The sequence below is a fragment of the Camelus bactrianus genome, chromosome 7 (genome assembly GCF_048773025.1).
Source record: "Camelus bactrianus isolate YW-2024 breed Bactrian camel chromosome 7, ASM4877302v1, whole genome shotgun sequence".
NCBI lineage: Eukaryota > Metazoa > Chordata > Mammalia > Artiodactyla > Camelidae > Camelus > Camelus bactrianus.
Window position 1 is genome coordinate 29,163,226 of NC_133545.1, and position 14,683 is coordinate 29,177,908.

Below are 14,683 nucleotides of genomic sequence, written 5' to 3' on the forward strand. Positions count from 1 at the left end.
TGGTGCTGACCAGTCTTTGTATCTATGAACACACCTTGTCAAGGTGCATTCTAGTTACAGCATCCTGGACCGCCGTTCCTGCTCTGAAGGTGGTAACCCCCTGCCTTGAGAGACCAGTTCATCCCCTTAAATGGCTTAAACTCAAGCACAAAAGCCCCAGCTCTTTGCCCTTCTGGGATATGGGAGTCCTGGCGTGTTATGGGACCACAGGTGCTTCAGGATGGAAGGGGAGGAGGCACAGGGCAGACATGGACTGTCTGCTCACCCTTATATGAGTGTTACTAGATTGTGGCGAGCATCCCACAAGGATCCATCCTACGGCATTTTAGTTCACGTGCACCCGGATCGCGGGAGGGGGAGTCAGAGGAAAGAGCCAGGAAGCTGTTCCCCAGTGACCAGCTGAGTCTAGTGATGATGGAGGGTGGCTTTTTCAGCTCTGTGGGTAACCTCTACACCTCCCTCTGCTGTTGCTACCCTGTCCCCTCTCAGCACCTACTTCCAAGGCACCTGGAGGCCCCTGAGCCTCTGGGCCTCAGGCTGGCGCTCAGATGTCCATACCTGTTGTGCAGCCCTGCTCTAGGTGGCCCACGTTCATTTTAAGAGCTGTTTTCAATTGTCACAACCATATGCCTTTTTATAGGAGTTATTACAAAGCTTGAAAACATCAGGTATCACATTTCTTTTACAAAGACGGTAGCTTTAAAGTCAGAAAATTCAACTTCACGTTGGCTTTTCTCAGCCTTATTAACTTATGAAGGAATACTTACATTGCTTCTACATGACCTGCAGCGGCCCCTCCCTCTCAGAGGCAACCAGCATGACCATGCATGTCCGGGAGCCTGATGGCACTTTCAGGCCAGGATATGGTTATGACTTCTCATTTATTCAAGACTGGCCCGGGGCTGGTGTGGTCTTGCTCAGCTAAAGAACATTCATCTCCCCTCTTGCCCACTCTCAAAATAAAGGCTCAGAGAAGTGTCCAGTAGACCAGAACCATTCTTTTGTGTCTATTTACTGTACTCCAACCTGAGTTTCCTTATCTTAAGAGCCAGAGTTGTAGTCTCAACAAATAGACCTCACAGTTCCAAAGCTGGTAAATTGCTTTTGTCAGGTCTGCACTGACTTTCTGCAAAGCAGCCCACTGGTGCAAGCTGACAGCCAGGGCATGCTGATTTTGACCTGCTCCTCACCTGGGCAGAGAAAATTTTCACTCATCCATGAGCATGTTTACATTTTTCTGGGGATCAGCAAGGTGACAGGTGGTTTGCAAAGCCCAACATGATTACTATTTTTCTAAATCATAGTTGCTTCAGCTTGAGTTTTTTTTCCCCGATAGTCACATGGATTCCTGTTTAACCAAACCGCCCAATTCCACAAGCTAATAAAAGTGTCACACAGATTGTTACAAAGAACTATTGTTATTTACAAGTCTACGTTTTCTGTGAAATCAAAATATAATAAAGTGAATTTCTGGTGTTGACTCTTATTTTAAACTTGGGATAGTCTTGCCAAACTCTTCAGTGAAAAGAAATCCCTGCAGGTTTGCAAATTATCTCCTTGATCTTTTCTCAGGACCACACTTTACAAAAGTTGATTAAAAGGCGTCTTTCAAGTTCGTAAAGATTTTCAGGGAAGGCAATTGACTTCCCTTACTGAGGACCACTCTTGTGAGTTCACAGGTAAGTCTTATATTCCAGATTGAGAAATTATTCCATTTTCACTGGTGATCTCCTATGGTTGCCATCTTAGTGTCTGTCCCCTCTTGGTGTCAGCGTGCTTTGGCAGTGTTTGTAAACTCAGGGTCTCTCCACAGCTGCTAGACCCACCCTGTACAACTGTTTTCCATACAGGTGCTTGCTCTCAGCTGTGATTTTTTTCCTCAGCCTGATTAAAAACATACAAGATCCCTCACCCCTTTAATGAGATCTGTGCATCCCGATTGTGTGTGCCCCGTACATACAAGCAGCAAAAGCTCAGAAAATGGAAACAAATTCTCCTCCAGCAAGGGAAATCCACTCTCCCATTTTCTCTTCCCCAATGAACTATGTTTTGGGGTGACCTGACTAAGCAAAGTGCTGACTGGACTTTGAACACCCCAAGGTGACCAGCCCCTGGTCAGGCTACTCCCTGTCCCTCTGGGATTCACAATGCCTCCCTGGAAACTCCTACACTTAAATGATCTGAAGAAGAGGTGGCAATGCAACACGTGTCTGTTGCATTTTTCTAAGTGCATTTCTTCCAAATATTTTTGCCCAGACATTGTCAATGAAATGTCCCTTTCATCTAAGCCTTTGTGTGAGAGGGCTGGCCTATGCATTGTAGGATCTTTAGAAGCAACCTTGGTCTCTGATCACTGGATGCCAGCAGCAACTCCCCTGCTCCCCAGATGTGACAAGCAAAAGTGTCTCCAGACGTTGCCAGATGTCCCCTGTGGGGTGGGGGTGGGGGGCAGCAAGGGTGATAGTGGAACCGTTCCCAGTTGAGAACCGCTGATCTAAGTCCTCTATTAAAAGGGAAGCCTTATGTAGTCCTGCCATGTTCAGCCAGGACACCTCACTGGGAGTGTTAGCTCCACGGGATTAATGTTCAGTGTTAATGTGTCAGACCAGCTGGGAAGGGACGTTTTGGAAAGGGCGCAGTCATAGAACCCAGGGCAGAATGAGCCAGTCTGAGACATGAAGGTCACTCAGGCCTACACTGTGTGTCCTGGGAGGGCAGGAAGGCACGAGACTTCTGGGTGTCTGAAGACGGGAATTGAAGGAAGGAGGAAAGGTCAGCAAGGAGAAACAATAATGCGGTTTTACAAGCTGGAGGCAGAATTCTTCTTAGAAACTCCTCAGTTTCCCAACACTCAGTCAGGGATAAAAAGCCCCAGGATATGGCCTGAAAAGAGTGAGAACACTCCAGCTCTGCCTAACAAAGTTGAGTAATTTTGAGTTTCTCAGGACAGAGGGAGGGTAATAGTCAAGTGGGAGCACTGCAAAATGGACAGAGTTTGTTTCAAACAAAGAGATAGAATTTCCAGTTGAAGGCCAGGCTGGGTATCAGCTGCAGCTTGTTCACTGCGCACACACACTGCCAGCTATCCCTGCTGCAGGAACCCTAGACTCATGTGGGTGGTGCTTCAGTGGAGTGGAAGAATTCAGAGAGCTGCCCAGCACACGCCAACACAGGTGGGAAGGGACCAGCGTGCGCTGGACGCACATGGGGTAAAGTGGAGAGAGAGCAGCCTGTAAGAGGCAAACTGAAGGTGGCTGGAGAACTTGGGGCAGATGACAATGGGTGAAAAGAAGAAAACAGAAAGCCTGTCTTCTTTTACTTCACCGTTTTTCATGCACCAAACGGGATTTATAGTAGGCTACCCAAAGAAGTGAAGAACAGACAAGAACCACTTTGATGAACAAAAGAACTCTTCATCTGTTCCTTCATGCTATGACCCAGTTCTAGATAACACAGCATGATTAAAATCTGATCAACATGATCAATTTACCATTTAGACTATTTTGGGTCTCAACTTGAGTTCTGAGTACTGACTAACCCTGTGAACGCCCCTGTAATTGAATCATAGGCTCTGGATTTCCCCAGACAGTCCACACAATCCTATCTGAACAGAATCGCAGGCTTTCCTAAGCTCCACCGATGAGAGGAATCACATTACTGCCCAGAAAACCAACGCAAGTAATTAAATGACGAAGATGCATCCAGTATCCACTCAGCCGGCTTGCTCACATGGTGACTTGGGCAGAGGCTGGGGAGCCTGGCAAACCCATCTGCCAATGGTTAGGGGCTTCGCGTTCCAGCTGGAGGTTGCACACTGGCCAAATAGCAGGAAGTACAGAAAATGAAATATGAATTAGAGTCTCCCCAAATCTCCCCGCTCATATCAACTTTGGCATCTGCCCCTTGATCACTATTCTGTAATAGTAATGAAGTCTTCATGAAGGGTCTTGAACTCAGAGTTGTCATTGTGGAATTGTGCTTAATCAAGACAGACATTCTCAGTAAGAGTCCATCCAACGGGAAGGAGAAAGGAGTCCGGGCTTAATTTTCCTATATATTACCGTGACTATAAACAATGCCTTATCTTCTCATGAAATAATAAGCACTCATGTTTTTTAAAGTATTTACACCAGCCCTTGGAGATTTTATTAGAATCGTGATTCACAGATGAGAAATCTTCCTCCTCTAAGGCAGGAAAAATTACTGGAGAAAGAATTACTCAGTAGGCTGTCTATACAGACAAATGAATCTGAGTATGTCTCCTGGCTGTTAACCATTCATTCATTGGTGATTTTCATTTATTTTCCCTGAACTGAATGAATGATGGGGTCAAGATGATTGCTCTGTTTTGCATACTGTAGACGTATAATTTAAATAGTTTCTGAAAATCCTGTTGTTCTGTCACGTGACTATGGGACTTCACCAGCGCAGTGAGGTCTCGTGATGCTTCCAGGATCTTGAGGATAAGAATTCACTGACTCACCGAATGTCACATTTGAAAGGAACATTGCACATAATTTATTCCCACCTCTACATTTTATTCATGAGAAAACAAATTTCATGGTTCGCACTGTGATGTAAGCAAGACGCTCTGAATCATCTTCAGGGAAGAACAGTTATTATTCATCCCATCAGTCTGTACTGGGTCTCCTGTGAGTCAGCCGCTGAGCCGGATACTGGAAGTGCAGCAGTGACTGAGACGTGCCCTTGCTCCGAGCCTTCCGGGAGGGCTAACACAGAACACACGTATTTTACTTCTTACTATACAAGCACTTTCACACGCATGGTTGGATCTAGTCCTTAGAACCACCCTTAGATATAGATATGATTCTTTTTTTTTTTTTCCAGTGAGGCGTAGGAGAGAGATTTCAGAGAGTTTTAGTGATTTGCCCAAGATCATAAAAAGGCTTACAAAAAGCAGAGTTCGGACTCAAATATTTGTCTTCCAGCTCACTCCAGTGTCCTCTCCAGTACGCCTGAGAGCTCTCTGATTAAAACTTAATGAAAAGTATTCTGTCCAATGGGCTAGTGAAAACAATTTAGTGGATTCCGTGACCGTATTTTCCAAACAAAAATGAGGATGTGTGGACTGCCAAAGGATTTCTGATTTCATTTATGTGCAATCCAGACAGCCATATGTAAAAAAGCTTTATCAGAAACTGACTTTTAGTTATACATTCAGCAAGGCACTTTTATTTAAAATAAAATAGTTTTGAGAATCTTAGAGAAAATCTGAGATTTCTGGTCATAAGAAACTTATTTTCTCTCTCATGTGGAAAATTAATCCACAACTCAAGATAGTTAAAAAATACTGTGTATCGATTAAAACATGGTATGAATTATGATTTATCAAGAGTATTCACTAAATCCCTATCTAATGTTTGATTACTCAGGTTGATTAACATGTCAATAATTTTTAAAAGTATTTTTCATAATAGTGCTGCCCTTTAACCCAGAATAAGGGAGAAAAAATTTTCAGAATTATATTCAAATATAAGAATATATTTTAAGATATTTTAAAGGCCCAAAGTGCTTATAAATATGATATTAGTGTCTATTAGCAATAGTATCTTTATCTTGCTTAACATGACATATGTGTGGCCCTTCTCTCCAGAAAGCAAACTGGGAAGACCTGTGTAATCCTAGATTATTAGATAATGTTTTAGGAACAACAAGTGGTCTCTCCTCTACCTTCTGGTCTAGAAACAGTCCAGCAGGGCTGAGTAATACATCACTGGCACTGATGTCCAATTGATTTCTAATCTATAGCTTGCTTAGTCTAGCTTTGCAGTTGGGATTGCTTCCGATGGTGGCCAAACTAGCAAAAGGAGAGTCTCTTTAGAATGTAAAGGAACCAAGGATGAGTCCTACATGACTATCTGAGGAGTATAGGAGAGCAAGACAGAATCTTTGTCCAAATCGAATCTTAAACCATGGGTCAGGGGAGAGGGTGGAGAATTTCTATTACAATTATTCTAAAAGTGTATGGAACAGATTTACACTCATGTTTATTTGTGATGAAAAAAAATAAACTGTCCCCAGATATGCATTTTAATTTGTGAAAAAACTGCTGATAAATGTGAGATCATGGAGAAGGTGGTCCTTAAGATAAATAAGTAAATAAAATCTAGGGAGTGTTATCCTGCCTAGAATGTGATTCATTCTTTTGGAGCACTAGATAGAGTGAGGTGATGTCCAAAAGCAATTTTCATATTTCTTGGACATGTTAGCATTTTTCCTTAGAACAACTATAGCAGAATCAGATCCCTAGGTAAATTATATGGACAACTACAAGGGGAAAAAACTCACCCCCAAATGTCATTTTCCTTTCACTGTCCTTGAATGGGGACTAAAATTCTCACCATTACCAATGCTGCCTGGGGATAAGGAAATTTTCTTAGGAACTTTTCTTTTAAAATGCATGAATGTTGTTAAGCTTTATTCCTTAATTTAACAATGATTTATTCAACAAACATCTGGCACATTTTAGCATCTACCAAATGGTATTTTCTCTAGTTTTGCCACAACAGCATTGAAAAGGTAGATGAAATAAATGAGACGTCTATTTCTGGTAATACAGTAGACTAAATATACCCAAAAGAAGCCTCTTGCTGCAAAATGCCTAGAAATTCAACATAAGGTAAAATAAGCAAACTTCGAAATGTGTAAGTGAATTCTCCCCACCTCTCCCTTCAAATACAGGAAAGCTCCAAAGGCCAAAAATAAAGAGGAAGCTGAAAATTCAAGTTTTGGTGCCCTGGTGGCAGTTTCCTAATCTCTCTCTCTAGAAGATTGGGTGTTAAAGGCCATATCAAAGCAGGAAACAAGGTTTCGAGCCTTCCTGAAGTGAGGAATTCGAATATAGGACACAATGTCCAATCCTTTCCCACACAAAGTCAGACCCCTCAAAGGGCTATACATTCAAAATAGAAAGAATCTGACCACTAGCACAGGGAATCAACTGGGAGCTTGTTTGCTATGAAATGAAATTAGGGTAGGGAAAGACAAATCAGTCAATTAAAATAAATTTACAGCTCTGACCATTTACAACTACCAGCCTCTCCTCAGCTTAGTTTGATGTTAGAATTTATATAACTTGTATATTTCAAGAATTGCCCATCTAAGAAATTAACCTAAAAAAATTCTAGGTTGAGGTGCCTAGCAGATACAAAAACGAAACCTTTCTGCAGGTCACATTTTCAACCAGGCTGCAGAGGATTCTCAAAGGTAAAACTTCACCAAACCTCAGTTTATAATCTAAAACTACAAAACAGGCCACAGAATAAGCCTCCAAGAGTCACAGAAAAAACAGACCATAGACTTAGATACTCAAGAACATCAGATAATATCTAACTACCATATATAAAATAGATAAACAACAAGGTCCTGCTGTATAGCACAGGGAACTATAGTCAATACCTTGTAATAGCCTAGAATGAAAAAATATGAAAAGGAATATATTTATGTGTGTGTATGTATAACTGAATCACTATGCTGTACACCAGAAATTAACGTAACATTGTAAACCAACTATACTGCAATAAAAAAGAATATCAGATGATAAAATTGTTATACACAGACTATAATACAAATCTGTTTAGGGATGATAAAATAAAATTCAAAGTGAATAATAAACATGAATAAGGCACATAATACTTAAAGGAAAAAGATTAAGCTAAAAGATAATTGAAAAACAATTTTAAAAAACACCAAGAAATTAAAAATATGAGCACTGATGTTAAAAAAGTTAAGTGATTTTCTACCTGTGGCCACAGCTGAGGGAGCATCGTTAAAGCCTTCCTTCTGCTGCCGTCATGTCTAATTCAGTCTCTCAAAGAGCCTGAAGAGCTGCATAAGCTTTTTATCAAAGGTTTGAACTTTAAATAAACCAGTGAGAGCCTGAGGAGCCGTGGGGAACACCGACAGGTTGTGTGGTAATGGAAGACCCAAGTACCAAGCACTCCACAAGCTTCGGGTGTTTGAAGTAAGCCCCTGTGGTGCAAGCAGATGCATCATGCATGCAAGGCCACACGGGTGGAGGGAAGAGATGTGGACCAGAGAAGGCTGTCTCAAGAGGAAGTCTTCAAAGACCAGGTGCTCAGTTACCTATGAAAACGCCTTTGACAGTAGCATTGAAGAAGACACTGAAGAGCTTCATGTAAGAGCTTCTGAGCAGTATAGGAAGTGTGAAATGACTGAAATCATTACTGACTACGGTAGTGACAAGAAGAGAGCCTTTGCTTTTGTAACCTTCAGGGACCATAACTCCATAGATAAGACTGTCATTCAGAAATACCCACCATATTGTGAATAGCCATAACTGTGAAGCAAGGAGAGGCCTGGCTAAGAGATGGCCAGTGCCTCATCTAGGTCAAAGTGGTTCTGAAAACTTTGGCAGTGGTTGTGGAGGTTGTTTTGGGGGAATGACGACTTTGGTCACGGAGGAAACTTCAGTGGATGTGATGGCTTTGGTGGCAGCCTTGTTGGTGGTGGACTTGATGGCAATGGTGGATTTGGTAATAATGGAAGCAGTTTTAGAAATTTACATCAATCAATCCTCAAATTCTGGAGCCATAAAAGAAGGAAAATTTGGAGGAAGAAGCTCTGGTCCTTATGATGGTGAAGGCAAACACTTCACCAAACCACAAAACCAAGATGGTGTTCTAGCAATACAGGTAGTTGTAGCAGTGGGAGAAGACTTTAATTACAACCAAGAAAAAAAGCTTAACAGAATAGTAGAGTCAGAGGTTACAGGTTACAATAAGTTTGTGAATGCAGTCAACCATAGGGGCAAGCCTAACTGCTACCAGAAAAAAAAAAAAAAAGGACTGTATTTGAGATTTACTATGTAACCAGTATTTTAGTTCTGATCTGTGGAAAGTACAAAGCATTCCAACAAAAAGTTATAAGGTAGGCGTTTTTGTTGTCATTCACATGTTGTTGATTGCTAAATGTAATACTGTGATCATAATGCTCATTAAATGTGTCTTTAAAAAAACTCAATGAATGTGGTGAATAGAAAAATAGATAAAGCTAAAGAGAGTTAGTAAAGCAGAAGATAGACTTAAGGAGATTACTCAGAATGCTGTCCAAGACATAAATAAATGGAAAATGTGAAAGAAGTTAAGAGACATGGAAGATAGAATGAAAACCTCTATTATATGTTTAATAATAGGAATTTCAGAAAGAAAAAAGAGAAAATGGGAAAGATGCACATTTTCCACAATGGATGATAAGTATAAACCTTTAGTTTTAAGAAGCACTAGTTCCAAGTAGTAAAAACAAAATAAATCCACATCAAAAAATATTGTAGAGAAAGTGCAGAGAGTAGAAAAGAAGAGAAGATAATAAAAGCTACCAGGGAGAGAAGACAAGTTACCTACAAAAGACCGAAATGCAGACTTTTCCAAAGCAATGAAACAAGAAGGCAGTGGAATATTTTCAAAGCCCTGAAAGAAAACAGATATCAAGCTATAAATTTATATCCAGCTGAAGTATCACTAAAGAACAAAAATAAAATTAAGACATTTTCAGACAGACAAAATCTACCAAGATAGATCCTTTCTATAGGAACTTCGGGAGAAAGAAAATATATTCCAAAAAAATGCAAGATGAAATGTTGAGCAAAGAAATTTGTACACATGCAGTTAAATTTACAGTAACGGATATATGAAAATAAATAGTAATTACTAATGTCTGGTAGCAAAACAAGATGACATAAATATTGGCAACAATATCCAGATGGGAGGGGAGTGATAAAATTTAAGCATTTTAAGTTTTTTGTATTTTTGAGGAGGGTAGAAAAATTAATAAACTTTAGATACTGTTAAGTAAGCATGTTAAAATTTGAATGATAACCATTAAAAATGCATAATTTCCTGTCTAGTAAAGGGATAAAAATAATTTTTAAAACTCTTTAATCAATCTAAGAGGAGAACAGATTTGTAGGCGTGGATGTGGGGAGGTCTTAGATGGAGAGTGGGGACACTGCTAAGGATTCTATTACTCGCAATAGCAATAAAAAATATCTAGTTATAAAAATAATTACTGTACAGAACTATCAGGAAAAAACCCCAATAATCTTTAGTAATGGAAATAAGAGATACTTTGAATGAATGGAGAGATTACCATAGAAAGACCTAATATTGTAAAATATCAACTTTTTACTAAAATTAATCTACAAAGGTACAATTCCAATACAAGACCAGCCAAGGATAATTACGATTATTTCCTTTAGGAAGGACCTCTCCCTGCACCAGTTTTCCTTCTCACTTCTCACTTTTGACTCAACCATAGAGCACGAGGCATGCAGCAGATATTCAATAAATCAATATTCTTTTAAAATAAAGAAATGGATAAATGAATGATTCAACTGTTCTGCAAGCAATTTCTGATGTATACTCTTAGAAAAATCCCCATCAAGCATGGTACATACATGTCAATGTATATCAAGATAATACCCAATTTTGAATCTATCTGCCTAAGTATGCACTTCAATCTCTTGCCAAGGACATTTTGTGAGTTGATTAAAATTGGCTAATTACTGTACAAGTTTTCCTGAGACACAAATAGATGACAATTTTGACATCTTAGTGTTAATCTGATTAAAAAATAACCCACACTAATTAAAACATAGGAACAGAAAACCGTTACTCATTAAATACTTTCTAAACACTTCTTAAAGTCAACAAAACTCTGATTTTATATAGTAATTTTTGATAGCTCCCTATTTATTGTGTGGCACAGGAGGTGTCTTCAAGTAAATCTTCCAATGTATAAATATAATGACCCAGCCACAAAAGCATCAGAAATTCACACCCCGATTAATTTCCTGTAGACAATCAAAAAGATCTCAAATGCCTAATGGTCCCCTGAGAGCTGGTTGTCATGAAACACATAAATTTTAGCATATTACTAAGAACTGTATTCCCCCATCCTTTTTTTTACTACTCCCATTGCAAATGAGTAACTGGATCTTGAAAGCTAGTATTACTCATATAACCCTCTTTACCAGCTTTACACACTTTCCCTCAATTTATTGCTTGGTTATCTACGTATCCAAAATAGCAGAAATTCAGGATCTCTTTCTTGGGGCTCCCACCTCAAATTGTCCAAGAACTGAACTAATTGTGTGGGGCTGTAAGAACACTAGCTCAAGGACGAGGTGATACCCTGCTGGGCCAGATCCCTGTACAATCCAAAGCTCACACTTGGGTCTCAAGGGTATATAGTTCTTTTCATTTTCACTCACATACTCAGCCATTGTTCTCAAAGAGTGACAACACACTTTGGTTCTTCAGCCTCACCTATGTGTTTTGCTGGACCCTTCTTGGAGCCTGCATCACCTCTTAAGAAATTCCCCTTGGGGGCTCTTGGGAATCTTCTCATGCCAGCAGATACTTGTTAGTACCACACGCTTAAAAACAGGTTTCTCTAATTTCAACTTTCAGAAAGAAGAGCATGGGGTCTGGCATCCATTCCCGACCAGAAGCCTCCAGGGGTCTTTCTGCAAACTGATAAGCCACAGGAATTTTGTAAAGATTCTGTTACATCCTCTCCCCAGGGTAAGGAGAGTCTAGTGCCTTCTTATCAGCATAACTAGGGCTGGGAACACAAATGATTCCTCTCCTAATGAAATTCTGTTCCAAACTGATTTGTGTCTACATTTCTATAACAAGTAGTTACAATACCCAGATACGTGAGCTTCAAAAGCTAGTCTGTGCCCTGTGCTTCCAGGTAAGATGCTGTAGATTGGGAGGGCCAAGCCTCCTGCTGTGACAACTCCAAAAAAAAGTCCTTCACTTAGCTTCCTTGCCTCCAGGCCACAGCCTCTCTATCAACTAAAGCTTCCCAGCCCTCTAGGTAGGAATTTTGTGTTAAAGATACTGTTTTTAGATACAAATGGCCCTTTTTAAACACACCCCAAGCATCCCCTAAGGGCTCAGGGAAGAAGCAACTATCTGTTTCAACACTAGAGGAAAAACTGTGTTGAACTGTGTGATCAGAGCTCCACTCTCTCCATATTTTTATAAGGGAATTTCAAGGGTAATTTTGATTATACTTCATTATGATCGTCCTCTGGGTGAACTGGAGCTCTCCTGCGCTTGGACCACTTAAGTGTGATATGCTGCCCCTCCAAGAAGGGCGGTCATACACATAACCTATCTCTCTCAGAGAACCATGGTACCCGCATGAAATTAGATCGGGTGGCAGTCTTGCTCTTCTCATCTAAGTCTAATGGAAATTTTACATATGTCTTTGTTAGTTGAGGCTATGAAGATCCAAAATGCCTACTGGGCTATGTCTCTACTGGCCAAGCAGAGATCTTTCCCTCTCTGGACTCTTTGTCTTGCAAGGTGCTCACCACCTTCCTTAATGGGTCAAACCAGTTCCAGACGACTTTTCTTGTGCTGACAACTCCTTAGCCTGAGGTTTGCACTGGTGAAACCTTCTGAGGTCAATAGAGAATGCACGTGAGGGAGCACTCCAATGGTACATAACCAGGGATGCTGATTTTTAAAAAATAGACTGGGTCCCCGCCACACCTTCCCCCTCACTCCACCTGCCAGATCTCTGCATCTTAGGGGCCCCACCCCATGCAGGCCCCACTCTCGGCAAAAAAAAAATAATATCAGGTCCTTTCCCAGATTAATTGAATCAGACACCGTGAAAGTGGGTCCAAGTGTTGGTATTTTTTAAAAGCTCCCCAGGTGATTATAATGAACACTAAAGTTAGAGAACCACTGATATCCAATATCCCAATAAATCCTCTCAGCCACACTGCGATAAAAATGCTTGGATAAGGTAAAATATATAGCAAATAATCGCAGTTTGAGAGTAGAATCCAGTTCCTAATCTCCAATCTAATATTTTTCCTGTTACAGGAAGTAGTTACCGCTCAGATCTAAATTATCAACTTTACTGAGGATAATCCAGCATGAAGGAGCAGAGTGTGGGGAGTCCTACGTGCTGTGTTGGAGGAATGGGGGCAGTGCAGGGAGGCAGAGGCCACATTCTAAAGGGAAAGACATTCCAGAATTCACAGAATTTCTATTTCTGAAGGCAGTGTCTCTGTTCTGCTAATTTTATAGGCCCCAAGACTTCAGAATTATCTTTGAGTCCTACTTTTCATACAATATCTAAGTCCAACCCTTCTTTCTTCTAGGCATCTCTCCTCTTCTTTCTCACTGCCACCACCCAAACCAAAATTATAATTATTTCATAATAAGGCTCGCTGGCACCAGACTCTTCTCTTTTCAAGCCATCTTGCTCACTCTTTCCAAATAAATCTCTCTAAAACGTGTTTCTGCCATTTCACTGCTGCTTTCCAAAATTTTCACTGGTTCACGTTGCCTAAAAGGCCCAAATCACTTACCCTTCCACAAATTAGCCAAAACTCACCTTTCCAAATACATGGCCACCTTTCTAGTCCAACCACCCCTGGCTGCTTCGATGCACCACACTTTCCTAGCAGCAGTGTCCTACGTTCAGACCCCCGTCTGTCCTCCCCGCGCTGGGTCAAGTGTGGGAGGTTGTTTAACCTCTCCGACTACAGCTGTGCCTCTGCCACAGGTGAATAACAACCCTGACTTCATAAGGTTGCTGTGAGGATTCCTGAGGGAATGGATAAAAATTACACACAGGGGACACCTGGCCACGTTGGATACCACGATGACTTTGCTTCAGCTCCTTTCCTCGCTTGCAGCTGCCCCTGTTCCCACTCCCTCCAGGGCGGCTATTATCAGACTGTGGTTTCTCAGCTCCAGCCTCCCCCTCCCCCCTTTTGTGCTCAGGCTGCAGACCACAGTCCTGCTTCCCCACTGCTGCCCCTTGGTGGGCTCTTCCAGAAGGAGGCGCTAGAGGGAGGTCTCAAGGCTGGAGGAGGAAGAAGGAACACTCTCTGTTGGATGTTCCTGCGGGAGTTGTTCCAGCAACAGTTCTTCCTGAAGCAGCAGCTGTGTCCAGGGTGCAGGTTCCCCCACGCTCCAGAACCCGCCTCCCTGTGGCTCTAAGAGACATCAGTCCCAGCTGGGCAGGACCCCTGCTTCAGCTCCAGGATCTCTCCTCCAAGTTTCTAATTTCTAATAATCCCAATCTTTTCCCCGTTTCCCTCTGCGCCTCTGGGTGGTCACTGCTTTCTGTGCTCCCTGTCTCTGTAACACCTCGGAATTTCCTTCATGTTCTCCAGAACCCAGTTAGGAAGTCTCTAGTAAGTTGCCTGTTACTATAACTGGCGTGGTGTGTGTCTCCTGACTGGTGTGACTGACATCCTTCCCAACATTTCTCCTCTTCCGAGTTGGACACACACCTCACCGCCAGAAGGCCTCCACAGCCAGCCCATCCTACAAACTCTTACAGGCCCTCAGACTCACCACAAATGAGAGCCAGGATGGCCTTGCAAAGAAGTTTCTTGTCTTGTAATCCGAGAAGCTGAGGTTCAAAAGTGAAAGGCAGGACCTTCCCCTGGGTCTCTCGTGTCCCTTCCACAGTCGCCCACCTGGAGCGTTCACTTAGCTCAATCATCTGAGGCCCTGCAGCTTCTCCTTCATTACTGCCTTAGTGCCTCACTTAACTGAGGCTGTTTAACTTAGCTTTTGGCATCCTTCCAAAAGAACGCTCCTGCACGAGTCACTGGGCAGCAAACAGTACTGGGCTCTGTATTACAGATGCTGTGTATGTGTGG

At 41.7% G+C, this 14,683-nt stretch overlaps 1 protein-coding gene and 1 pseudogene across 6 annotated transcripts in view; one reads left to right on the top strand and one right to left on the bottom strand.

The window, feature by feature from the left end:
- Nucleotides 1-14,683, bottom strand: part of ST7 (suppression of tumorigenicity 7) — a 294,367-nt gene that overhangs the window by 33,695 nt on the left and 245,989 nt on the right. The window lies entirely within an intron of this gene.
- On the top strand, nucleotides 7,858-8,704 carry LOC123614710 (heterogeneous nuclear ribonucleoprotein A1 pseudogene; annotated as a pseudogene).